The sequence below is a fragment of the Podarcis cretensis genome (genome assembly GCF_951804945.1).
Source record: "Podarcis cretensis genome assembly, chromosome: Z".
In the NCBI taxonomy this organism is placed as follows: domain Eukaryota; kingdom Metazoa; phylum Chordata; class Lepidosauria; order Squamata; family Lacertidae; genus Podarcis; species Podarcis cretensis.
The window spans coordinates 23,514,141-23,541,683 of record NC_137184.1 but is presented as its reverse complement, the minus strand read 5'-3'; the positions used below and the strand labels follow the sequence as shown (position 1 = coordinate 23,541,683).

General features: G+C 43.5%; 2 protein-coding genes across 2 annotated transcripts in view; one reads left to right on the top strand and one right to left on the bottom strand.

Moving 5' to 3' along the window:
• Nucleotides 1–11,949, bottom strand: part of LOC307207675 (uncharacterized protein C8orf48) — a 391,608-nt gene extending 379,659 nt beyond the window's left edge. The window contains exon 1 of the mRNA XM_079961769.1: nt 11,940–11,949. The gene's annotated coding sequence lies outside the window, so the exon portion shown is untranslated. The remainder of the gene's footprint in view (nt 1–11,939) is intronic.
• ARHGEF9 (Cdc42 guanine nucleotide exchange factor 9) overlaps nt 7,761–27,543 on the top strand; it is a 289,965-nt gene continuing 270,182 nt past the window's right edge. The window contains exon 1 of the mRNA XM_079961599.1: nt 7,761–7,852. The gene's annotated coding sequence lies outside the window, so the exon portion shown is untranslated. The remainder of the gene's footprint in view (nt 7,853–27,543) is intronic.

Below are 27,543 nucleotides of genomic sequence, written 5' to 3'. Positions count from 1 at the left end.
ATCATGCTCCGGCAGCGCGGCGGCGGCAGGAGGCCCCATTAGCTAAAGTGGTGCTTCAGGTTAAGAACTGTTTCAGGTTAAGAACAGACCTCTGGAACGAATTAAGTACTTAACCTGAGGTACCACTGTATTTCCTGCAGCCCATTGCCAGCCTCCACCTCTGTGCTCCACTTCTCCTCTAACACTGGCACACTTGGGACCCCAGGCTTTTCAGGAGTGGATTTCAAAGCAGCAATTTCCTTGTGAAATACAACCACCAGCTGTTCTTGAACAGCCATGTTTTGTAGAGATTCCACCATTCTTCGCCACACTAGAGATGGAAACAGGAACTCTTGGGTGCTTGTAACAACAGCCAACATCTGCCCTTGCCCCATCACTGCTTCAGTTCTACCCCTACCACACAGTACCTGTTACCTGCGTTTACCAGGGACTCTTCTAGTGTGGTCACAAAGACAGAAGTGTATGACATGACTGTAGGGTGCAGTCAACAGGGTGCCGTCAACAGGGTGCCCTCCCTTTGAGATGGTGTTGGACTCCTACTCCCATCAGCCCCGGTGAGCATGACCAATGGTCAGGGATGATGGGAGATATAGTCCTGCAACATGTCACATTGCACCATAGTGGGGAAGACTGCCCAGGTAACAGGTGTGCCACTCAGTCTGCTATCTGAGCACCAATGGTCAACTGGAAACTTCACAGCCTATTATCCCCCTTCTTATGCAATAATGGAATACTGAATGGTATAGTTTTTGTAAAATATGCAGGTATTTATGATATATAAAATGAACTATGAAAAGAGAAGAGGGGAAGTCACTTAAAACAAGTATTTTAAATTATAAAACAGAAAATTTAATAATATATATACTTATATATAAAAATTATATATGTGTGTGTACAAAATATGTCTCCTATGTTACTTCTGGTAGACAGCCTTGCTACCAGGGGTGTAATCTAGGAGTTGGCCATGATGGCCCCCAGCCAAGGGACCAACAGGCCCAGAGGCACACAAAAAATTGTGCCTTTCCAGTCTGGCTTGAAGTGGCTATGAGCCCCCCCCCCATGCTCCCTAGGCTGAACCTCCGCTGCTCTGGGCAGCTGCCAAGGCACACAGGCTCCTCTGGGTGCCTTGATGGAGAAATCTGACTGCTGGCATTGGCCAGCGGCCCTATTAGAAGTGTGAGCAAAACACCCAGCAGGGCTTAGAGAGAAAAGAAAGATAGGAGAGCCAGCAGTGATCAAGGGACGTGGGGTGCCAATGCAGCTCTTTGCCAAGGTTGCAAGGGTGCCTAGGTATGCCTCTGCTTGCTACTGCCCTGCGCTTGATTTACCTCCTATAAAGATTACTGTAATGCCTTCTGTGTAGGGTTGCCTTTGAAAATTGCCCAGAAACAGCAGCTAGTGCAGAATGCAGCCACAAGAAAACCGACTGATAATGCAATGATACATAATTTAATAACTATCTTGCGAGATCAGCTCTGATGTCCAGTATGTTATCAAGCCACATAAAACCCTTGCATCTTCGTAGCTAGGCATCTGACAGAGTTTCTTTCCTCATGATAACCACCCCATGCTGTTAGAGTGGCATGCTGTCCTCCCAACATGCATTGTTCGCTGTGCAGGATGTCAGAGGGGTTGGTGGAAGTTGTCATTCAAAACATCTAGATGGCACCAGGTTGGTAGAGGCTGCTATGTGGCTGATAAACAATATAAACTAAAATTAAAAATCTAAAAAAATTATCTGAGTGTTGTTGAAAGTGCATTTATGCGCTCATGTAAAAATATCCCCATGGGCACTGAAACACCAAGTAGTGTCTGACCCTTGCCATTCTACCCAGGGTGCTACTTGATTAGCCTGCTTATTGAGCATTCGTTCTGATCTGTTTATTGGGAGATTAGAGGACACTGGATATTTAATGATGATTCATTCTGGTTTGCGAAAAGGTTAGATGATGCTATCAAAACAAGTATTATCCCACATTTTGCAGTGTTTCCTCATCATTTTCCTTATCACAAAAGCCTGATCTTTTGAAGGAAGCAGGGTAATTATTGCCAAGACCTCCCCATCAACTATAATTGTGCAACCTGAAGTTGTTGCTATATGACTGAATCCCACCTCAAGAGAACGACCGTCTGGAAGTGTCCATACTGCAGCTGGTGCAGTTTACTTTAAATGGTTATGTGCGATGAAGATGTTAGGTTACTGGACAATCAGATGTTTCTATCATAATAATTGTATCGGGCTTAGTTATGTTATTTTGCTTTTGTGTTTGAACAGCAAAAACTCACTGCCAACATTAGCAGGTGAGCCTAATTCTTAGGACCCTGCATCAAACTTCACCTGCTGATTCCTGCAAATGAAGCTGCTGTTAAAGGCATAGGAGCAGCCCAGGGTGCATTTTCTGGTCAATTGACAACCATTACACATAACTTCTATCGTAATCTAATTTAGGTTGGAGATTAATTAGGCTGTTGCCTACACGAATTCTGCCCACACACAAACAAAAACCAATGAACACACCTGAAATTAACTATCTTCTATACCTGACCCCCGGAGGATAGAAATAATATAGCCACATATCTGATAAGGTGACTTGCTGCAAGAGGACTCTAGTGCCTCCAGAGGCTGACAAAACAAGTAACAGAAACACAGGATGCTTTTTTCTTTCTTTTACAAGAAAAACAATGCCTTGACATATGCCCCTTGCAGATGAGCGCAGGGCCACTCACTTAGGGCCACTCCAGGTTGATGGTTATTTTGTGGGTTTCTTCTGATGTTAATAATGCATTAGTGGTGGATTTATACTAGGCTATCAGCACCTCATTCCGCTTTATTAATTTTTCTACGATGCTTCCCTACTGTTACCACATTATTGCTACCTAGAGGGCACTCTTGCACTGCAGCACAACAAAAATAGGACCCCTCAACACCCCCCCCCGAACATTTGTGATATAAAAAGTTACAGGATGCCAGTGGAAAGCTACGGGATATGTCTACCCTGACACTTTTGCAGCTGCAAACAGTATTGAAAAGCAGGATTGTGTATAACCTCCTGGTGTCATAGCTGTCAACTTTTCCCTTTTCTTGCGAGGAATCCTATTCGGAATAAGGGAATTTCCCTTAAGAAAAGGGAAACGTTGACAGCTGTGCCTTGTGTCCATCATGAATGCACAATAAAAATGACATCTGCAGAGACCCTTTACTCCTTAGGAAGAATTCTGTAAACTACCCTGTTAGCTTCTATGTGTGGAATTTAGGCACATATAGTATACTGAGTTAGTCCATCTTAGCTCAGTATTGCTGACACTGGCAGTAGCTCTCTAGGGCAGGGGTCAGCAAACTTTTTCAGCAGGGGGCTGGTCCACTGTCTCTCAGACCTTGTGGGGGGCCAGACTATATATATATATATTTGGGGGGGGTTTCCTATGCCCCACAAATAACCCAGAGATGCATTTTAAATAAAAGGACACATTCTACTCATGTAAGAACACACTGATTCCCAGACCGTCCATGGGCTGGATTGAGAAGGCGATTGGGCCGGATCCGGCCCCTGGGCCTTAGTTTGCCTACCCATGCTCTAGGATCTCAGAAGGAGGACATTCTCTACCTGAAAATGGTGGAGATGGAACCTGGAACCTATTGCATGCAGAGCAGGTGCTATACCACTACTGAGCTTATTGCACTTCACCTCAGAGGTACATTGTACTTGGACATTTTTGCCCCGTCTTTAGATATTTTCTCTATTTGGCCCCAAAAGGGAAAGTATATTTTTTAAAAAAACAAGCAGAGAAAACTTTTGCCAGAGCAATGGTGATAAAACGAAAGATGTATGTGGTTCTGGTTCTGCACCTACTTAATTTCTATGTGTCCAGACGCTGTTACAGGCAAAGGAGTAATTCTTTAGGGAAAAGGATCAGGTGGGCTGCTTTTAACTGGCTGTCCATGGGTTTGCTATCTCTTAAGTGCACATTTCTTCTGTTCTGATATTCATGCTTTTGCAAGAAATTTCTCCATATATAATGCATGTTTTCTTCACTAATGTTTTGCAATACTGTCCTCTGATATACACATTTATACTTTTTTGCTATGAGAATTGCACTGCAAAATTAAGTCATGAGAAATTTGAAAGGCAGCTATATTCCATTAGTATATCATTTGAGGGCATGTTTTTATTATAATGTGAACTGAACTGAAATTCTCCCCCATCTCTATCTTTCACAGGCAATCGAGAATTGCTGCATCCTTCTGCAGTGGCCCCATGGGATGAAACAATGAACTTCAAAAGGTGCCTTCTCAGTGAAGGTCCTTCAGGCCCTAGACAAGAGGTGGGAGGAGCCTCAAAGCTGGGGCCCAAATGCAGCCCACAATGCCTTTCTGTCTGGCCCTTGGAACTTTCCCTAGTCCTCACACACAGCCCTGTTCCCAGCCTACGCTGCTCACTAGCCCTGCTGCACATTCCAAGTGCCTTGAATGTGTCCCTGACCTCCAATAATGCCTCTTAATTGTGTGCATGGAAAACAAGAGGGATCTGTAAATGTGTGTAGAACTTAGCCTACTGTAAAAAAGGTAAAAATTGCATTTGTTGCACTGCCCCCTTTTATTGGTGGGTCCACCCACCCACCACTGGCATGCCATGGTGGGCATGGAAGGTTGCCCCAGAAGGAATGTAGTTCTTGGATTGAAAAGGGTTCCCTTCTTCTGCCCTAGACTGATTTTGCCCATCCATGCTGACTATTGAATCCTTGGCAGGAAGGAGTTAAAAGGGCCAGCTGTTCTGATTAGGATTTGCTTGAGGAACAAGTTTTTTATGAGCTCTGATGCAGCCCTTTGTTCTTCATCCTTTGGTTCTTACTTCTGACTTGTTCCATGACATGCCACTTTGTAAACCACTTTGAGTGTGTGTGGTTTTTTTGTGGGTTTTTTTTTTTTTTTTTTTTGCTTTACAATCAAGCAGTGTATAAATTTTATGAAATAAATAAAGGCCTCCTGAGCTGTCCTTTGGATTCAAGCAATAGTGATCAGATCCATGCATCAAAATGTATCATACAGTGGGGTGATTAATGTATGTAAAAGCTGCATTTTGAATCGGGCTATAAATGCAAGGGGGTAGGAAGCATTCAAATATTGAAAAAACAGGCAGGGGAGCCTGAATATGCTTCTTGTCTGGGGCGCCATTTAGTCTGAGGCTCGTCTTTGCCTAGTGACATCAAAGGCGACAGGCCAGCTCACTGGAAGAGAATGGAGCAAAGGGGAGCTGGGTTCTATTTATTTCTGAGAGAAATCTCACATCAAATACCAGAGAAAGTGGCTGTTGAAGGAGGCAGTACTGTCTATTTCTCTTGACTGAAGTGCTTCCTTTGATAATACCTTAGGGAACGGGAGACGCCGAGTCCACACAGAACGGAAAGGGAACAGAGGTTGTTGTCTCCTAGGCACCAGCTTTTTATATATTTCCTCCTGCTTGGACTTCCCCTTGCTCTTCTACTCCTCCCACCCCATATAAAATAAATTGGAAACAGGAGATGGACCCTTTCCCTTCCAGGCCATGATTTCAAAGCCTGTCATGTAAATCAAATCCTGATATTAAACTGCTAAGGTGAACTGGATGGACCTTGACCGAGTACTGGGGGCATTTGTTTCTGTGTGTGGTGTCAAAATGCTCCCTGGAGGAGCAGGGTTGCTATTGAAATAACATACCCAGTCAAAGATTAGGGATGGAGGAGAAACCCAGTTGTTTGCATTTAAAGGTGAACCCACCTTATTCACATTTTCTGAAACACAGCAAACCTACAAGAATTGAACTTCTCCAACTATTGGACCCCAGCATAGCATTACTGAGGCATGCATTGCCAAGCGTTGGGCCCAGAGGTATTCTGTGGGTAATGTAAGATGGCAGGTGCATTGCCTTGCACTTTTCCTCTCAAAGCCAGGCACTCCTGAGAGATACGATTGCCAGTCTCACCACCAGTCCCCACTGTGGCTGATCTGACCACTGAAATGCCTGGCAACCCCATGGAAGGGGATGCAAGGCTTTCCCTGGAAGTTCCTGCTGGAGAAAAACTTTGCCCAGGACACTCTCTTTCTCTCTCTCTGGCCTTCATGACCATTATTTTGGGTATATACTTACTGAAATCACTGACTTAACGCTTTGCAAGTGTACCATCTCCCAAAGTGGTCACAAAGTTTTCAGACAACTCAGGATCAATAAAAATCTATGGAATATAGCAGAATGCGTCCTGCTGTGGCCATACCCCCAATGCATTGGGTTGCCCACTATGGGAACAGACTGCTGAACTACATGTGCCTTTAGCCTGATCTAGTAAGAATTTTCTTATGGAGGAAGCCTGAGCACCAGCTGCCATCATCCTAAACTCCTTGTTCTTACCCTAACCTTCTTCCAGGGCTGGCTCAAGACATTTTGGCACCTGAGGCGAACCACACAATGGCACTCCCACCCTGCCACCACCAGCAAAATGACACGGAGGTGATGGTGTGGAATAAATTTTGCTTTATCTGGATAAAGTACAAAACGAGACTTCTAAGCACAACTCCAATACATACCACTCTGTAGTCCCCACACACTGAAGCACACAAGCATCAAGTTGCAGTGTTTTGGGCCTTTGTAGTTTTCAAGGTTACATACTTTTAGCATTCCAATTTTGATACCAAGGATAATTGTGTGAGCTCTGGGTTGCTCCCACCTTGTCTGCCCAATGCACATGGTAACACACTCAGATATCAGGTTCAAATCCCAGCTTCCCCATAAAGCTCACATGGTCACCTTGAGTCAATTACAGACTCGCAGCCTAACCTACCTTACAGGATTGTTGTGAGCAAAAAATGGGGGAGGGTTATCAGTCAGCAGCATCTGCTGAGGTCAACTGGTGGAGGAAGTTGTGTGTGTGTGTGTGTGTGTGTGTGTGTGTGTGTGTGTGTGTGAAGATAATAGAATTATAAATTGTAGAGCTGGAAGGGACATAAAGCAGCAGCGAGATGGCCTGGTCATTTCCTGAAGTCTTGCAGACCTCATGGGCACACTACTGAAATCCAGACCTCTATTACACATGGAGTTCACATGGTAGACTAAGTGTTTCCAGTTTATTTGTATAGAAACACAAAGATGGCTTGTTTAAGCCACACAACCATCTGGACTTGGAGTGATCAGCAAAGATGTCCTTCCTGGTCAGTTACATAGTGCACAAAAGGGAGACAAAAAACAAACGGACTTGATTTCCTTCCTTCCTTCCTTCCTTCCTTCCTAGGTGAGGGGGCATGACCTAGTTAAGTCTGGGAAAACAGCTTACTCTATGGCCTTAACCCCTCCATGCACTTACTAGAGCTAAGCATGCTGGTTACAGTATACCGGTATGTGGCTGATTTGTCCCACAGGTCTGTTGTACCTGTTGCATGCAGAGCAGATGCTCTTCCAATGAGCTAAAACCTTTCCCATAGACATTGGAGGCATGAGTTTTCTGCTGTACGTAGAAGGAGGCTGGGATGGTTTCCCTTTAGAAATGTTGTTTAATGAAGTAAGAACAGCAGGTGCCTCAACCTTTTGAAGAAACCCCAAGACTCTGGAGGATCAGTGATAATGGTCCAGGTAGGTGAGTTGCCGTAAGGAAAACACTGGGGTCTAATTTGATCAGTAGAGTGTTTGGTATGTGGTGGGCGGGGCTTGTGTGTTTTTCTCCGGAATCAGCCCCTCCCTTCAGTCTGTGTTCCGTTAAGAATGTCAGTTAAGAGGGACCAACTGCCTCTTCTTGCTTTTTGCCTCAGACTTACCTCATGTTGTTGTATTTAGTTTCTCTCATTCAGGGCTGGATTTAGGTTTGATGAGGCCCTAAGCTACTGAAGGTAATGGGGCCCTTTATATGTCCAACTGTCTTTTGTCAACAACAAATTGTCGCTGTTTTTTGTGTTGAATATATGCTATATGGTCATTTATGGACCTAATAGGTATCTAAAGCCATTTGCAGATAATAAACAGGAACCTACAAAACACTGTTGCTGTATGTAGGTTTTATTTTATTTGTTTTTTATCTTGTATTTTGGAAATGTACATCCAGGTTTTTTCCCTTTAATTTTTTGGGGGGACCCCAAAGGAGTGGAGCCCTAAGCTATAGCTTGTTTAGCTTATACGTAAATCCAGCACTGAGAGTCTCATTATGTTATTTTGTTACAGTTTTCTTTATTATTAAAGCTTAGTTTAGATATATGTGAGCCACTTATTTTTCTCAAAGGAAGAGAAGCTCTGCTGAAGAATGGTGGAATATCCTAAACTTGGGTGGGTGAGGGGATATTCCCAGTTTGCCAGGAGGACTGATTTTTGCTAATCACCCCCACCCAGCTCCAGTCGCCAAGGTAACAGTGCCATCCTTGTGACATCTCTTGCTGCTGGCTTAAAAATCATCAAGCAATGTGGGCATGAGACATGTTAGAGAAAGGGGAGGAACTAAAGAGTGAGGCTAGGAGAATTAGAAGAGAAGTGTTATTTGTTTTAGTTACTTAGATTTTTAGGGGTGGGGCAGAGTACTCTGGGAAACCAACCTAGGTATACAAATCTCAAACAAAAATTGGAAAGCGCTATGGACCAAGAGACCATTGAAATCATTCTCGTCCAAGATTTGGAAATCCACCCTGAAGCTACTACATAGGTAGTCCAACACACCAGCACAGCACTCTAGAATTTCCAAGTTAATCAAGCCTGCTGCAGGGGATGTAACACTCTAGGTACCTATGTCCACATGTGGTGGCATTGGGGAGGTTGTAAAAATATTTTTGGTTGTGGGGGGCGGTTAAGTAAATAATGTGTGGAATGATAATAGATATGACACCTGAACTAGCATTGTTGGGCATAAGAGCTATCCACCCTCAGGGATCACTGAACAATGATTTGCTCTCCTCTGTGTTAATAGCAGCGAGCATGGAAGTTGCCAAGTGTCGGAAACATGAGGAAGGTTTAAATATTGTATCCAAATAATATGGTGAGTAGCATTGGCTGAGAAACTGATAAGCAGATTCAAAGCTGCCAGAGGAAATTCTAGTCCCTTTTCATTTTATAATACTTGGCAATCATCAATGGTTTTTGTAAAGAAACCAGAACATGACAGAAATAAATCCTCCTTCAGTGCACACAAGAATATGGCCAGACCTTTTGAAATAATTTTTGAAATGTTTATTATAAGATATTGTACACACTGATCAGTATGAGTTTCGTAATTTGTTGTTATATGTGTTCCATGTAATTGGCAGTTATAGTGATAGTTTTGTTGCATTATGATGGGCAGATGTTGTATGTACAGTGTACACCATCCTGAAATCCTTTCATGACTGGCAGTATAAAAAATGTTTCAAATAAATAATGCAAGACTGTTATCCTTCTGGACTTTAGGAATGTCTGTCTTTTGTTAATGTCTTTGACAGACGTTCCGGTTTCTAGAGGACTTGTCAATACGCTAAGCCTATAGATAGTGCTTGTTCCCTGCCCTTTAATGTATGTTTTACTTACATTGTTCTCTCCATGAATTATGCTGTACCTGATTTCTTACGGTTTGAGAGTGATGAGAAGCCATTTCCTCGGTCTTCTACTCTTGTGTTCTTTTTATGAGTGATTTGGCCAAATTGTTGATGATGCCTGCCAAAGTGAGCTAGTGTGAAAGAAGCTTTGGAATGCCCCTGAGGATTTGGCAATACAGTGGTGTTATCCACCACAGCTGGGAAACCACTGCATATATTTGCCAGCCTGGTGTTGGGATCTGCTCTAGGAAGCTGTCCTCTGATGCTCTATATGTTATGTTATGTTATGTTATGTTATGTTATGTTATGTTATGTTATGTTATGTTATGTTATGTTATGTTATGTTATGTTCTCTGTGTTGTTCAAGACCTAGAAGCTTGGGTGGTGTCTGAAGAAAATCAACACCCAGGATTTGAGGTTGCTGTTTGCTTTCCAAAGAAGCCAAGAATAGTCTCATGCTTTCTCTTAGATGGGATGTTCCTGGGACTGGGGCATAGACCCATGGCTCAAACTTGCATATGCTAATTTATATGTATTAGATGTCTTTAGCAAATTAAGATGGCAGGTGGATGGGGCCTTTGCAGTGTACCCAGCTCCCCTCGCCATCATCATAAGTAATAGTAAGTAATAATGATATTCTTGCATGCCACCCCAATCTCAGAATGATGTGAGATTCCAGGGGTTTCAGGCACTTCCCCAGGGTTCATGTTTCCTTTTGGAAAGAGGCACAGCAGAGACTGTGGTGCCTTTATTATACTGTATATGGTATATATTTACACATATATACAACCTGAGTCAATGATAGAGGGGTACACAGCATTAACACCCCTAAAGAGTCAATTTTCTGCATAACTGCAGCTTTGGATTCAAACAGAGATCAGACATTGCTCTCAAACATTGCTCATATCCTCTCTCCAGTTTGCTGCTTTATTTCTAGGTCACATCAATGGAAAACTCCAAACTCATAACAATATAATAATAAGTCTAATAAAAAAATTAAAGGGAGGGAGGCTCAGTGCAAAAGACTAAGGTCACAGAACTCTGAGCCACCCCCTAATGATGTCCATGCTCTTAGATGGGGATGGGAGACCTCAGACCAAGAGACCAAATGTGGCCCACCAGACCTTTCTGTCCAGCCCTTGGGACTCCCCCCAGACCACACCCCCTTCTCAGCCATACCCGCTTTCCACAGGTCATGCCCCACACCAGCCTTACTTCACATTCTCCTTGCTCAGAAGTGTCTTTGAATGCTGGCAATGCCTTTTGCTTGTGCAGTTGGAAAATAGAGAATGGTGTGTGAAGACACTAGCATACTGTGCAGAAGTAAAATTTACATTCATTGCTCTGACCACTTTCACTCCAAAGGCCACCTACCACTGGCATGCGGCTTTTAGAAGGCTGTCCAGAAAGGGAATGCAATCTTTGATTGGAAGGAAAGGTTCCCCACTTCTGTCTTGGATGCTCTATACAGAAAGAAAAAGGAAGCACTACTTAGGGGCAAATGCCTGACTACACCACCCTCTGAAGTGTGGCAAGACTAGTGCATGTCTCTAGCAGTCTCTCACAAGCCTTTAAGAGTGTGCATAGAGCCTCCACATCTCCAGATCTAACTCCAGCATGGCACCTTTTCTCCTGGGGCAGATGAGAGGTGAGGTATGGATGTGAAGCTGATCTGAATTAGGACCATGTTGGGGGCAAATAGTGAAATCTATTTTCTCCATGCCATGGCCCTAGTCAGGCTCCCTCACTCTTGCTGTTAGGCAAGAAAAAACAAGTGCAGAAATGCTAATTACTGGCTTAACACAAACTGTTGTTTGGCCCAAAATCTGCATTTCTTAAACCTATGATAATGGAGTCTCACTTTCCCCACTCTGAACTAAAACCAGGTGCACTGCTTGGGGCTATTCATGCCTGGATCTGAAAAGTAGGCCTATAACCCTGTGTTGTTTGTTGTTGTTGTTGTTGTTGTTTTAAAAAAACAAAATGATAAAGCGTATTAGATTCATTGTGCAGTTCTATACATGCCTACTCAAAAGTTAGACTCGCTGAGTTTATTCAGGTTTATTCCCAGGTAAATGGCCTGTCAGGCCAGGGGGAGGTACATAAGCTGATGGAGGACGCACAGCCCCTGTTGCAGCAACTGCTCCATACAGCGCAGACCTGTGAATAGCTGTCTAGATGCTAGACTGCTGCGTGGGGGTATTCAGAGCTATAGGAACAACTCTTAAGTGTTAGCTTTGACAATAAAGAGTTAACTATTTGCTGTGTGCATTCCTTTGGCTAGGGAGCACCCTTGACACAATTGACCGAAGCTAATTGGAAGGAGGGGACTTGGGTGGCACTGTGGGTTAAACCACAGAGCCTAGAACTTGCCGATCTGAAGGTCGGCGGTTCGAATCCCCGCGATGGGGTGAGCTCCCGTTGCTCGCTCCCTGCTCCTGCCAACCTAGCAGTTCAAAAGCACACCAAAGTGCAAGTAGATAAATAGGTACCGCTCTGGCGGGAATGTAAACAGCGTTTCCGTGCGCTGCTCTGGTTCGCCAGAAGTGGCTTAGTCATGCTGGCCACATGACCCGGAAGCTGTACGCTGGCTCCCTCGGCCAATAAAGCGAGATGAGCACCGCAACCCCAGTGTCGGACACAACTGGACCTAATGGTCAGGGGTCCCTTTACCTTACTAATTGAAAGGAGGCATGGACAAATCAGTAACTCATGACTAGCTGGATGTGCATGTGTTTTGTACACTGAAATAAATATATTTAGGGTTTGGGGGTGCCCCCCTGCCCCACAGACACTCATGACAAAAAAGACCTTAAAGACCCTGTAGAGTCACTGTAACATAGGACAGCATCCTACATTCAAAATATTATTTTTTAATCAAGTCACAACATTGAGGTGCTCTGAAATGCACTTGCACATTGCAAGCAATTAGGCTACTCACTTATAAGAGCAGGTGCAGCCTTCCAGATCTTGTTGCATGCTTTTCAGGAAGATTTACAACTGGGGTTCATCCTAGCATCATCCCTAAAAGCTATGGGTGCTTTTATCTGTTGTTCAGGTTGATCACAGGTGCCAGTATTAGCCAGGATCCATATGCCTAGAGGAACAGAGACTGGGTGCTTCTGTGATATACTGCAAGCAATTATGAGCATTACTTCTGAACATCTTCCATGAACCTTTTGATTTCTTAGAGGAGACCTCTTTAATGAAAAGTGGGACAGTCATGCCCAGAAACAATATTGTGCCCCAAAAGCTACATTTCCCCCTTAATCCAGAGGTGCGGGGCAGGAAAACCTTGGAAAGGAATCAGTTACATAACTCTTTGCTAATGAATCATCTGCCTTTTAAGCAGCTACTCAACTCAGTAATAAAATTTAAATAAACATGTATGTATGTTGCCTCACAAGAGGTGCATTATTGGAGGAAGAATAAGATAATGAACAATGTAATGAACAAAACTTACCATTGTTGTTGTTACGTTAAAGCTCTTCCTAGTTTTCTTTTAAAGAACAGATGGGGAACTTGTGGCCCCATTTTTATTGGACAACAAACTCCCATAATTCCCAGTCAACATGGTCAGTGGTCCAGCATCAAGTGGAGGGTCACAGGTTTCCCAACCCTATTTTACATTTGTACACCAGAATCAAGTAACTTTAGTTAATAGTTAAATAACTTTAGATAATAATAATTAGGAATTATTCTTTACTTGCAGTCCAACCAATTAAAATTTGGTCCTGCCAATTAAAACTACCACCACACACTAATTACTAGATTGTCATCCATTCATCTACCAATCAAAGCGATTAAAGCTCTAATTTGAGCAGAGCCATGCAAAATTGCCATAGAAATGGTCCAGTTATGTTGTCAGAAGCTACAGAGAAAAGATTCGTAGAAATGTAGAGTTGGAAGGGACCCTGAGGGTCATCTAGTCCAATCCCTTGCAATGCAGGAATCTGTTGAATGGTTTTATTTCTGTTGCATTGCCAGATTGAGGTCCCCTCCCTTGATGTTGTCACACCCTCAATAGCTCCTGCCCAGAAGCCATTAACCTAATTTAAAGCAACAGCTTGTGCTAGTACAGACATGCTACTTGTCTTCAGCTGCCTTTGCAACATCCAAGCAGATTCCGGAAAGCTGGAACAATCCCAATGCTGGAGAAGTGGCTCTCTAGAACATGAAATTGTTTCACAATGCCAAGAGTTTCCCAGTAATGGAAAGTTGCAGGAGGGGATGAAAGAAACCCATATGCTACCAAATGATAGCTGTATACAGTGGTACCTCGGGTTACAGACGCTTCAGGTTACAGACTCTGCTAACCCAGAAATAGTACCTCGGGTTAAGAACTTTGCTTCAGGATAAGAACAGAAATCGTGCTCTGGCAGCACGGCAGCAGCAGGAGGCCCCATTAGCTAAAGTGGTACCTCAGGTTAAGAACAGTTTCAGGTTAACAACGGACCTCCAGAACAAATTAAGTTCCTAACCCGAGGTACCACTGTATATAGTGATAGAACATGTGCCCTGCTTTGCACAAGAAAGAGACTCCTTCATTTGAAGGCTGTTTTGTCCAGATCCACATTAATGATTAAAAAAAAAATAGATGAGAGAGAGAGAGAGTAGATTTGCATGTAAACTGTTACTTCTTTACTACACTTACCTGCTGAGGAGTAATAATACATTCTTATTACAATAGGAACCAAAGAGTCTGTTTGGGGGAGGGGATTTAGTTTTGTTTCAAATAGCTTTTTAATTGTTAAATATAATTAATGCCCAAATGAGTCTCTGGAGTGGGGGGGAGGCATTCAGACATGGGGAATATGCCATAGTCTAAGAGGTGCTAGTGCTTCTTTTCCATTTCCTAGCATCCCTTTCACACTGACTGGCTGTCTTCTTTTGGGGTAGTCTGTGTATTTCCCTCCAGATGCTGTGGACTACAGTTCCTATCATCCCCTGTCACTGGCCATGCTGACTGTGACTAGTGGAAGTTGGAGTCTGCAACATATTGCCTACCTCTTAGAGGGAAGCATCAGCACTGTGAAGAGTTGTTTAGTACAAAAGAAGTTAATTCGTCTTGTGTTATTGCAGCTTTCCCCAACCTGGTGTCCTCCAGATGTTTCAGTCTCCAGTTCCCATCTGGCCAATAGTCAGGAATGATGGAAGTTGGTATCCAAAACTTCTTGAGGGCACCAGGTTGAGCAAGACCATGTTAATAAAGAAAGCCAGCATGGAGAGCCAAACAAGGGTTTCCAGATGTTGAACATCAACTCTCAAAATTCCAAGCCAGCATGGCCCATGGTGAGAAATGCTGGTATGTATAGTCCAACAACACCTAGAAACCCAAGGTTGGAAGGCTGGGTTATAGTGTTATTGTGAACACCACCCTGGTCTCTTTAGAGGAAGGACTGGATATAAATGTAATAAATAAGTTTATAGTTAATGCCACATAATACTTCCTGTCTTCATGCAGGTGTGGGGAGAAAATACTTAATATCCTAACATTTCAGCTGTACACATAGGAATCTGAAGATTGATGGGTTTCCCCTTATTTGGGCGATGATGCAATTCAGAAGTGATTGTCTTGCATTGATTCTGCACATTCAAATAAGCCCTTGAACTATTTGATGCATATCTGCATAAACATTAACGATGAGCCTGCAGTAGCACTGCCCAGTTTTACTTTCATAGGAAGCTACCTTATACAGAGTCAGATCATTGTCCATCTGCCTCAGTACTTTTGACACTAACTGGCAGCAACTCTCCAGGGTTACAGCTGGGAATCTCTACTACCTCATATTGCTGTTGCCAAATGTCCACATTTCTCTGGTGCCACCCACTCTGCCTCCCCTGGCTCAACAGAGCCTGTGGTGTGTGTGTGTGTGTGTGTGTGTGTGTGTGTGTGTTTGCATAGTTGAGTAGGAAGAATGCACCATCCCATACAACAGCCTATGAAATTGTGCACTAGGCCTTTACTCTATAACATTAGTTCATGTGGTTGTTTGTTTGTTTGTTTGTTTTTTACAGAGTTCAAGCACGTGTCCCTGACAAAAAAGATACGTACTGTAGAACTGTGGTCAGAAAATTCCAACTTTACTAAAACAAACACATCAAGTTGCTTCTTTTTTCTCTGAATTTAGTTAGTTTTAAAAAATGCCTAGTACTGTCCCCTCCTCTTCCACTTGCCCTCGACTGGTTGGCAGCCAGACAATATTTCCTCTTTGAATTAACTAGGAGGCAAAGCTTTAAAAAAAAATAGAAATGAGGGAAATAGGGTTGGAAGAGCAGTCTCTGTGAGTGCATTGTGTCATGACTATTTTTATTCTGCTCCCTTATGATAACTTTTCACGGAAGGAAAAGGAACTTAAAGAGCAGAGGGCGTGCCAGAGAGGAACTTCGCAGGAATATGCGTGCGTGTGTGTGTGTGTGTGTGTGTGTGTGTGCGCGCACACACACACACACACACACACTGCTTCTGACTCACAATTCCTTCACACTCCCTAAGGGAAGAAGGAGCCGATGTTTTCCTTGCCAGGAACAGCTCTTACTGTGGCTTCCTGCTTGGAGGTTCATAAACAGATGACGTCTAATCTGACAAAAGCCCAGTTCTCTCACTGTAGCGGAAAGCCTGTGTGGAAAGCTGGACCACTTCAGACTTAGAGTGAGGGCTCATGGAGTTTAATGATGCCCCATGAAGAATACAGATATTCCCTGCATTGCACATAATGCTCTAATTCAGCCTTCTCTCTGCCCTACTTGCACAGGTGTTTGGGGTGGAATAGACAAGGATGCAGTCATGTGAGTCCTGCCCCCAACACTGCAGTCTCACCCTGCAGTCTCAAGTGGTGCAGCCCAGGACAGAGTGACGACCCCAGTGAGAACAAGATCATGGTGACTCAATCCTCTGATAACAAAGAGAGCCACTCCTGCTCTGACTCATTTCGCCCACAGGTTACACCAGCCTTTCCTAGCCATGAGCAGACTACAGTTGAGTTGACTGGTGCTGATGGGGGTTGTATCCTAAATTGTCTGGAGGGCACTGGCTTGGGTTGCACCCTCAACTAATGCCATTTGCTTGGTTTTTTAAAAGAAAGAAAATAAATACCATAATCTTGCCTTTTAAAACTAACAGGATCTTCAATTCCAGCTGCCCTCCTAGGACACAAACATATTGCTGGGTGCCCATAAAATAGCTACCAAAACACACAGGCTTGAGCCAATTTGAGACAATAGGTCATGTGATACACCATTAGTTCTTCAGCAGGTTAAAAGTGTGAACAGGAGGGAGAGGTGAAAGGGCTGTCTCCTGATGGAGTGGCACTTCAGTTTCTACTTCAACCTGGCTGCTGGTTTTTCTTTCTTTCTTACAACAGATCACACATTATGGGGGCAATCCTATGGCAGGATCTGATGGGGGGTGGGGTGTATATTCAACAGGCCTCTGTAGAGCTTATCTGACTCCCATAGCGGGAGTCTTTTCCATGAGCCGTGCCTGCCACGCTGCTGCAGTTTAATCTAATCTGATGCTACATGCTAGTAAGCAGTAATGCAGTTCCAGATTCTACTATTGAAGCCTTGCAGTGCATACAGACAGGCATGGGCGTTTCACCCCTGGCCGTTTGGCCCATTAAGTCCCTGGTTGGCTGGGAGGCCACTTAAGTTAGATCTACTAGACCAAAATTTTAAAGCAATGTGAACTAAAATAGCTTCTGGGACACCTTTGGAATTAGTTTCACAGTGAATCTGACCCTGGCCTTGTGTGAAAGGATTTCCCATCACCCTGAGAGTCTTCTAACCTGGGAATGCCAGGCATTCAACCTGGAACCTTCTGTGTATAAGGGATATGCTGTACCGCTAGGCTATAATATGACAAACAATTTTGCTGAAGATGGGAGCAGGGCAACGTGACTAAGTCTGGAGTGATTTAACCTTATTACCTGTCGAAACAACTTAGAATTCAGGGATTCTCTATATGTGGCTGCCCATAATGTAAAACTGCAGCAAGGATTCTTGATATTGGGGTTCCCATGATACCTTATTCCCTCAACCAAGTATAAATTAAAACTGAGGCATGATGGAAACACGAAGCACATTTTTATTAACCAACAGTCCATGAGGGATAAATCTTGACTATTTCACTATTAAAGTAACAGAACTTATTTCTGTCAGAAATGCTGTTTCAGGTTTGAACAATAATTTTACCGCTAAGAACTTTATTTGTTATTCTCCACAACAGAACTGTTTTTTGTTAGAAATATGTCTTCTCTATGGCTGCCCATTTTAACTCTGCCTGTAAAACACCACTAACCCATTTCCATGTCGTTTTTCGTATCCTAAGGCTGTAGGCAATTAAACAGGTTTATCCTGCTTGACAAAGCTCTAAGCACACCCAGCTACTTCTTCGTCTTTGGCGATCAGTCATAGCTGAGTAAGACTGTCTTCCATGAACACAGTTTTAACAGTGAGTCCGTAAGTGACTGTGGAGACCAATTCTGGATCTACATGTCCTCCCACAGTGGGGATATAGGTTTCCGAGTAGGAGTTGATCATTGTGAGGGTTTGCCAAATGTGCCTTCCTCTTAGCACGTTTCTCCCTTTCGTCCAGAGTTCAAGTGTCTTCAGATTCGATGACACCTTTGGTAAAGGTTGTTCTCCAATTGGAGCGCTCGCAGGCCAGTTGATGGTGTTTATACTACATTTTTTTTTAGATTTACCTTGAGAGAGTCTTTAAACTTTTGTTCTTTGCATTTTTCTTGAAGCTGTCAAGCTGTGAAAATCATGTCCACTGTCCCCCTAACGGGGTGCCCAAACTTTTTTCAGTGAGGGGCAGATTTGATGAAGTGAACATGCGTGAGGGCTGACCAAAGTTGTTGAGCTTTTTAAAGGATTTCCCCCCACGATATATACTGCCACAAGGGCCGGATTAAATCAACCGGTGGGCCAGATTAGGACCCCAAAACAGACTTTGGACATGCCTGCCCTAGAAGGTCTAAAACCATTTTGGGATTCAGGAAGGGTAGCCTTGGGAATTGTTAGGAGACCGTTTGCTAAGATACCTGTGTCAGGGACTGGGCAGAGGACGAATAGTGGAGACCGCCTCCAGGGAGGACAAAGACAGTATAGATTTGCAACAGGGGTTTGAGAGAGGTCGCAGCTCAGAGGCAGATGAGGGGAAAAGTTGGAAAATCATGGGAGAGCCAGAGCAGCTGACACATTGTCATGAGAAAGCATTCCAGACCCTCCATCTTCCAGAACCCAGCGAGCCTCAGAAGTAGGAGAGCAAAGAGCCCAAAGACAGAGGGCACGTAGCAGCACCCTTAGAGGAGATGATGAGAATGAGGAATGAGGAAGTAGGCGAGACGAGGGATGGAGGTTCACTTGGGACAATGCCATTATCCAAGAGGCTGGATAGCCTCTCTCTATAAAGATTGAAATAAAAAAAAAAGAATGTAAGAAATGTAAGAAACTTTTCATTTTCTTTATACTTTCCTGGGCAACCACCCGGGAGCTGCTGACAGCATCCTGATACCTTACAAGAATTTTGCCAGCCCCAGCTAATAAAGAGATGCCTCGATAGTTTCCGCAATCCATTCTATCACCTTTTTAAAAGAGATTGATAATTTTGGCATCCTTAAAGTCAGGTGGGATCTTCTCTCTCTCCCAAATTTTTCTGATGAATTTGAGAAGTTGTTGTTTACGTTCAATTCCACCCACTTTGAAGACTTCGGCAGATATCTCATCAGGTCAGCTGGCTTTATTATTTTTCATTTGGTTAATAGCTGTACACAACTCTCCCAGATTTGGAGATACTGCAATGTCATCTCTAATTTGTTTATGTGGAATTTGTGATAGGACCTCTGCAGCTACAGGGGAGTTGCCATTAAGGAGATGCTGGTAATGTTCTTTCCAGTGCAGTGCAATAGCTTCATTATCTTTTAGAAGTGTGGTACTGTCTGTTGAGCGTAGGGGGCACATGCCATTATTTATTGGCCCATAGATTGTCTTTGTGGCTTTAAATAAACTCTGTCCATCATGAGCGTCCAGCTAGTGTCCACCAGGTGTTTTTTTAGTTCTCTGGTTCTTCTTTGAACCTTAGCCTTAGCGTTGGTATAGGGTTTTTTTCTTAGTAGCACATTTTCTTTCTCTTTGCCAGATCTGAAAGGTCTTCCTTTTCCTGTCAATAATGTGTTCAATCTCACTGTCATTCTCATCAAACCAATCCTGCTGTTTCTTGGTTTGATATCCAATAGTTTGTTCACAGGCTAAAATAATGGATGTTTTTAGCTTGGTCCAGTGTTCCTTGATGTTATCAGGGAACTCTGAAAGCAGATGGTCCTTAAGAGTCATTTGGAAGCAATCCCGCTTAATGGGATGTTGAAGGGCTTGAGTGTTCATTTTGCACCTTGGTTTCCTTCCTTGAAGCCTGTGTTGAGGTATAATCTTGATAGCCATTGTGGAGCGTATTAATCAGTGATCTGTCCAGCAGTCATTGGCACTCATCATAGTTCTGGTAAGGAGCACATCATGGCAGTCTTCAGCTTGGAAAATTACATGGACTAAGGGTGCCTCCATGATGTTTTAAATTTATTTTTGTTGTTGAAAGAATGTGTTAGTAACAAGGTTATGCGCTGCACATATAGTCAAAAGTAAGATTCCATTCTGGTTGCTGTTTCCAATTCCTTCTTTCCCAATATTCCCAGGCCACAGATCGAAATCTCGCCCAACTCTTGCATTAAAATCACCCAGGAGGATAATTTTATCATGCACCAAGCTCTTAGAATAGTAGCCTGTTGGTTTTTGGCGAGTTTTATTTGAAGGGTTGAAAGTTGCTCATTAATGCCAGTAGGGACTCCTGACAAGAGCATAACAAGATCGTTTTTGATAGCAATCTGTGTTATCCAACAAAGTCCATATATTCCATGTTCTAAAGTTCACTTGTCTTTTACGACTGCTGGATGGTGACCCCACTGGGCATAGTAATCCAGTCAGGGAAAAAAGAAGGCAGACTATATTTAGGGAACCCTTATCTATCCCTTCTATCTTTTTGGGGTGAGCAGAGTGGATCCTAAATAGGGCTGCTCACTCATGGATACAGTTGTCGAGCTGCTCAACTGCCTCATTCCTTGAGTCTAGAGTGACTGAATCTGTATCCACTGCCCATGTGCTGGTTTATGACTAGGGGCTTCTAGATTTCACAGTTCTGCCCCCGTTACCATTTGCTGATCACCATGGGACGTGGGTGGCACTGTGGGTTAAACCACAGAGCCTAGGACTTGCTAATCAGAAGGTTGGTGGTTCGAATCCCCGCGATGGGTGAGCTCCCGTTGCTCGGTCATTGCTCCTGCGAACCTAGCAGTTCGAAAGCATGTCAAAGTGCAAGTAGATAAATAGGTACTGCTCTGGCGGGAAGGTAAACGGCGTTTCCGTGCGCTGCTCTGGTTTGCCAGAAGCGGCTTAGTCATGCTGGGCACATGACCTCTGGAAGCTGTACGCCAGCTCCCTCGGCCAATAAAGTGAGATGAGCGCCACAACCCCAGAGTTGGCCACGACTGGACCTAATGGTCAGGGATCCCTTTACTTTTACCTTTACGGGACTTTTTTGGGTTTGGAATGGGTTTTTGGAAGACACCTGTGAGTGAATTTGTTTTATGTGTGTAGAGCAGCGCATGCTGACCAACGCACAGTCTTCACAGTAAGGCTCTATTCCGATGGCATTAGTATCACAATGACGGGTAGATTCTTATCTGATGCAGCCTTCATCTGCCTTCACAGCTGCTGCAACATACTACTTGTTATCTTCTGCCTGTTTTGCTGTTGAGGACTTCTTGGATAGTTCTTTGTCTAGCTCCTCCCCTTTGACCTTACCGCCTTGGGTGACCCTGCTGGGAGTATGAGACTCCCAACGGCTTTGCTCGCAAGGGTCATAGGAATGTGCAAGTCCACTCACCACGACAAGGTGGTGATCCAGTGAGTGGGATCATAAGCCAGGTCCTATTTGGTTGTTAAACTGCCAAACTCTCTCTTTACCATCCTCACTCTCTCCTGATTGACTAAAGGTCTCCAGGAGGATGACTCAATGTTCTGTCTGTCACATATGGTCCTTCCCAAAAGCTGTGTGAAGGTGGGTTGAGATGCACGTGACGACTAATCCATTCAAGTGGGCGGGTGCTTGTTGGTAGAAACATGACTAAAATAATGTACTTGCCCCCGTGACAGACATAGCAGGTAAAAGGTGGCAAAATAGTGGCTGTATGTGGAGGCCTCTAATGATTTGAAAAGCAAAAAGGTGACAGGAGAAGGCATATCTGGTAGAAGAGGAGAATGTCAAGAGTGAATGAACACCCTGAGCGGCAATATATATTAAAAAAGCAGTGGGAAGTGAGCTATACAAATTCTCAGGAACCAAAGTCAGGCAGGCCCTGATAGAGGCTTTAAAAAGGATGTTTGGCTTACTCTGATGCATTACCATGTTCTGCTTTCGACAAAGTGGGGAGGCAGCTTGTCAAGAGGAAATGCAATGAAATAAGCAGCTTGCAGGAGCTGTGAAATGCTATTCATTGATGGGTTTGAAATAGGTGTGGGGGTGAAACCAGTTTAAGATTAGGGATAAACTAATCTGTCCATTTTCGTTTCTGTTTGTTCCTCATTTTTTCAGTCTTAAATTCAGGTCTCTACATTCCTGCATCAGATTATGATTTATTTATTCTGAAAGTCTTAATGAAAATTCAACAGCATTTTACTGCATATTTCTCATCTTATGCACATTTTTGCATACAATTTCCCTGATACAGACATTTTTGCAAACACTTTCCCATAATGCAATGCATTTACACACAATATTAGTTTATTTAATATATGAAGTAACATTATTTGGGTGGAGAAGTGTGAATTTTGATTCACATTTTGTTTCAGAAAGTGCAAAATAGGTAGGTTCGTACTGATATTCTAAGCAAACCTAACATCTCCCCCATCTCTAACCAAACCTAACATCTCCTCCATCTCTGAGATACAGCAGAATTCTCTGGTGTAGAATGAAGAAGGCTCAAATCACACATGCTGGTGAGGGTGGCTTAAACCCAGGTTTCCTCCAATGCATTTAAATAATAATAGAAATAATAATTAAGGGTTGTATTAACTAATATGTTCTATAAATACAAGGATTTGTATTTGTGCAACAAAACTCCCCCCTCTCCCCTCTCTGTGCACCCTCCCTAAATCTGCTTGGTGGGGGTAAAGAAGATGTAATGTCTCCTCACTCTCCCCTCCTTAGTTTTAAAACCCTAATTAAACATTAGCCCCACCCCCAAACTAATTGAGACTGAATCTGATGAGGAGCAGGTAGTCCTGGTGTTACCTAGGGCAGGGCAGCTGGGAGGGGAGAAGCTGTGCACAGCCATAGTAAATAGATCAGGAATGAGGCAAACCTAGTAACATTGTTAAATATACCTGCTAAAACACAGCTCGTATCAAACTGTAAGAGGAGGCACCATTAAATCAATGGTGGTAAATCTGTAACAATTCAGTTGTTGCTGAGCTACAGTTCCCTTACTTGCCATGCTGGCTGGGGCTGATGGGAATTGGAATCCGATGATATCTGGAGGGCCACTGGTTTCTCACTGCTGCATCAAATAATGGTTTGACATGTCTTGGAAGTGGTAGTTGTGGGTAAGATTTTGACTCTAATTGTAGAGACAATTAATCAATCCCTCATATACCAATGATTTCCTTGAATGATGGTCAGCATTGTATTACCTATACAGACCCACCCAAAAATCACACAGTTCAATATTTAATTCATCATGACAAGAAAATATACATTTCTTAGTTGCAAGCACTGGCAATGGTAAGGAGAAGAAGCAGTATCTTCCATATGTGTTGTGCTCTCAAAGGGAGCAGTGTTGTGGTACAGAGAGTCAGTGGATCTTGCCCAAAACTCTCCCATCTTCACACAAAATCTGGAACTGAAACTGAACAATAGAAAAGGACACTCAGTGATGGATGATGTGGTTAATGTAATGTTCAGGAAACTGCCTTACTTACTTAGTCAGATCACTGGTACATTTTGCTTGGTGTTGTCTAAGCCAGTAGTTCCCAAGCTTTTTGGGGGCATTGTGTTCTTGGTTCCATAAACTCATCCTCAGTGTCCCCTACTTGATAAAAAGTATTGTTCTAAATAGCTGTTTGCACAACTCACTAAGACAATAACATTCAAAATAGTAACAATTAATCGTAGTTTTATTCAAAATCCAGTTAAAAATATTTAGTTTAATTCAACAAAATTGATGAACTTGATCCAGTGATACCAGCTTTTCAAAATCTGGTAGTCATTTACACCTTCAGTCACCCCTGCCATTCCTTACCTCTTAGTGCCCCCCTTAGGTAATCCCACTGCCCCCAGGAAGTGGTACCACCCACTTTGGGAACCACTGGTCTTAAATGACTGGTAATGGCTCTCCAGGATTTCAGACAAGGAACTTTCCTTGCTCTGTATGCAGATGCTGAGGACTGAAACTGAAACTTTCTGCATGCAAAACAGGTCCTCTGCCACTGAGTCATGGCTCTTCCCTATGAGTCTTTGTATAGGTGATGCACCATATGGGAACACCCTCCTCATATCATCATTTTCCACGGACTGTAAAAACAACAGGAGTTGTCTTCCTAACCCATTATTAATACAGGGTTGGATCTTGGTGGAGTTAGTTGAACTTAGTTCCTGCTTTAGTTACAGGTAGGTAGCCGTGTTGGTCTGCAATAGTCGAAACAAAATAAAAAAATTCCTTCCAGTAGCACCTTAGAGACCAACTAAGTTTGTTATTGGTATGAGCTTTTGTGTGCAGATACACTGAAACTCAGAAGGGTGGTGGGAATGGGTGATTGGTGTGGTAAACCTGTTGATGTGGTAAACCTGCTGATGTCTATTCAAACTAGGTCTCTCCGTGGTTTTAAGTTTGGTAATAAGTTTGGTAATAAGTTGCTGAATTGCAACTTATTACCAAACTTAAAACCACGGAGAGACCTAGTCTGAATAGAGACATTGGATTCTTATCTCATTATACATGATAAAGATATTTTTAGCCATCTCACCCCTTGCTTTTTCCTGTAAGACCAATTGCAGTCGTTAACAGTCGTCAACAGGTTTACCACACCTATCAGCCAATCACCCATTTCCACCACCCTTCTGAGTAATACCCCTCCCCACCCTTTTACTATATATAAGGGTCTGGTGACTTCTGTTTCAGTGTATCTGAAGAAGTGTGCATGCACATGAAAGTGCATACCAATAACAAACTTAGTTGGTCTCTAAGGTGCTACTGGAAGGAATTTTTTTAGTTCCTGCTGAAATCAGTGGTATGTAAGTAGATAAAGTCATGATTAACTTGTCCTCATTGATTTTGATGGGACCTTTGTTTGTCTGGATCCAACCCCCAATATTTATGGCTAGGTGTAATATGGTGCATAATAGCATAGGCAAGTCTTGGGACCAAGTTGGCGGGTGAGCTGAGTGGATTTATGGAGAATCTGACATGTGCATAAACTAGCTAAATTGCAATGCTTTTCTGTCAAAAGCTACAAAATATGCAGGTGAAGTGCAAGTTGTACACAAAGGAAGGCACTGTAGATATTGAACCTGAGACTCTGGTAGCTGTGCCAAGTCATCATTCTCCCCTGTGCTAGGTGTAGAGAACACAGAGTGATACTGCAACTACTACCCAGTAACAATCAGGTGACACGAGCATCCAATAGGCTCCCATCTTGACCTATAAAGCTCCTTCCTTAGCCTTCATTCTTCAGTGTGGACAGGGCCACTGAAAAATAAAACACTGTGACCTTCCCCAATATGTGGCTATCCAGATATTGTTGGACTCCAAGTCCCATCAACTCCAGCCACCATGGCCAATCATCAGGGGTTATGGGGGTTGAAGTCCAGCAGCATTTGGAGGTCAACAGGTTGGGGAAGCTAATATAGTGGATTTTACGTACAAGGGGGTCTTCATCTCTCCCTCCCTCCCCCCCTCTCTCTCTCTGACTTTTAAAAAATATATCCCAAACTACATGACTACATGACAACAACCTATAAAGTTACAGAATGTTGATAGCAGTTGAGCCTAGAGACTGGTAGGCCACTGTTGTGTCCTTCAGACATTGCTGGATCCTAATTCCAATCAGCCCTAGCCAGCATATACAGTGGTGCCCCGCAAGACGAATGCCTCGCTAGATGAAAAACTCACTAGACGAAAGGGTTTTCCGTCTTTTGAGGTGCTTCGCAAGACGAATTTCCCTATGGGCTTGCTTTGCAAGACGAAAACGTCTTGCGAGTTCTTGCGATTTTTCCCTCCCCCCTTTTTCTAAGCCGCTAAGCCGCTTATAGCCGCTAAGCCGCTAATAGCGCTAATCCGCTAAGGCGCTAATAGGGGTGCTTCGCAAGACGAAAAAACCGCAAGACAAAGAGACTCACGGAACGAATTAATTTCATCTTGCGAGGCACCACTGTAATGGGAGTGTAGTCCAGCAATACCTGGAAGGCATAAAGGAATTAAGTCATAGGAGCCAGCTCCTTAGGGGCCAAGGTCCATTCACAACCACCCCTAAGATATTTAAGGGGTCCCTCCAGTTAATGGGCTTTGCCATTCAAATCGTGTGCATGTGCTGTGTAATGTTATCTATTATGCAGGGCAGGGCTTACCTGGGTCCCCCAATATTTTATTCAAGTTGGCATGCCTGGGTGGAATGGAGAAGGAGCTAATATGCTGTATGTGGAGCTGCCATCAAATATGAATTGGACACTTCAGTTGGTTCAAAATGCAGTGGCCATTTTTTCTGAGAAATGAAAGCAAGTGAAATAGTCATGGCTTGCGAGGGAAGGAAACTTTGCATTCTGCTTTAGCTTTTATAAATGTGAATTACTGTCACAATGGTTTGGGGAGGGGACAGAAGTATGCTTTTGAAATAGATCTATGCCTTTCCCCTATGCAAGTTAATGGCAAGATCTCTCTCAGGGAGAAGAGGCTGTCCCTCCAAAAATCTGTGGGGGAAGGGCAGAAGCCCACCCCCAAAGAAGGAGTGGCAGGTGAGGTTCCCACATGCTCAAGCTGCTACTGCCACCACCTCGTGGCAGGAGCTTATTTCACCCCATTCTCAGGCTTGCTGGTTTTTTTTGTTTGTTTTTTTTAAAAAAGGTTGGAGAGGATAGGAATCAGTACTGATGATAGCTCAGGCTGCTGTTGCCATTTAGTTCCTTTGCCTCATGCTGGGGCTTGTTTATTTCATGTCTTTCAGCCCTTCCAGATGTTCTTTTAATTGTTCATCCATTATTATTGGCGCCCACGGTGGTATTGAGGCAGTCCTGCTTTAAGAACTTATAAAAGAACATAAAAAGAGCCCTGCAGCTGGATCTGCCCAGTGGCCTATTTAGTCCTGCATCCTGTACTCAGTGGCCAGCCAGATGCTAATTGTGAGAAATCTGGAAGGAAGACCCAAGCACAAGATCACCCTCCTCTCCTGTGGTTTTCAGCAACTGGTATTCAGAAGCATTGCTGCCTCTGACAGTGGAGGCAGAACATAGCTATCATCACCAGTAGTTTACAGGTTTGCACCTGTAAACATTTTGAAGTGTACAGTGGTACCTCAGGTTACAGACGCTTCTGGTTGCAGACGCTTCAGGTTACTGACTCCGCTAACCCAGAAATAGTACCTCGGGTTAAGAACTTTGCTTCAGGATGAGAACAGAAATCGCTTGGCGGTAGTGCGGCAGCAGTGGGAGGCCCCATTAGCTAAAGTGGTGCTTCAGATTAAGAGCCATTTCAGGTTAGGAATGGACCTCCGGAATGAATTAAGTTCTTAAGCTGAGGTACCACTGTACTTACTGTTTTGTTTCTAATAGGTGCATGCCTCAGGATCTGCTGAAATCCTGTAACTTTCATGCCACAAATATTCTGGTGTTTCTTCTCACTCACCCCACCTCACTTTTGAGAAAAATGCTATAACAGAACAACAAAGTGGAATTATGTGTGGATGGCCCAGTATAAATCTACTCCTAT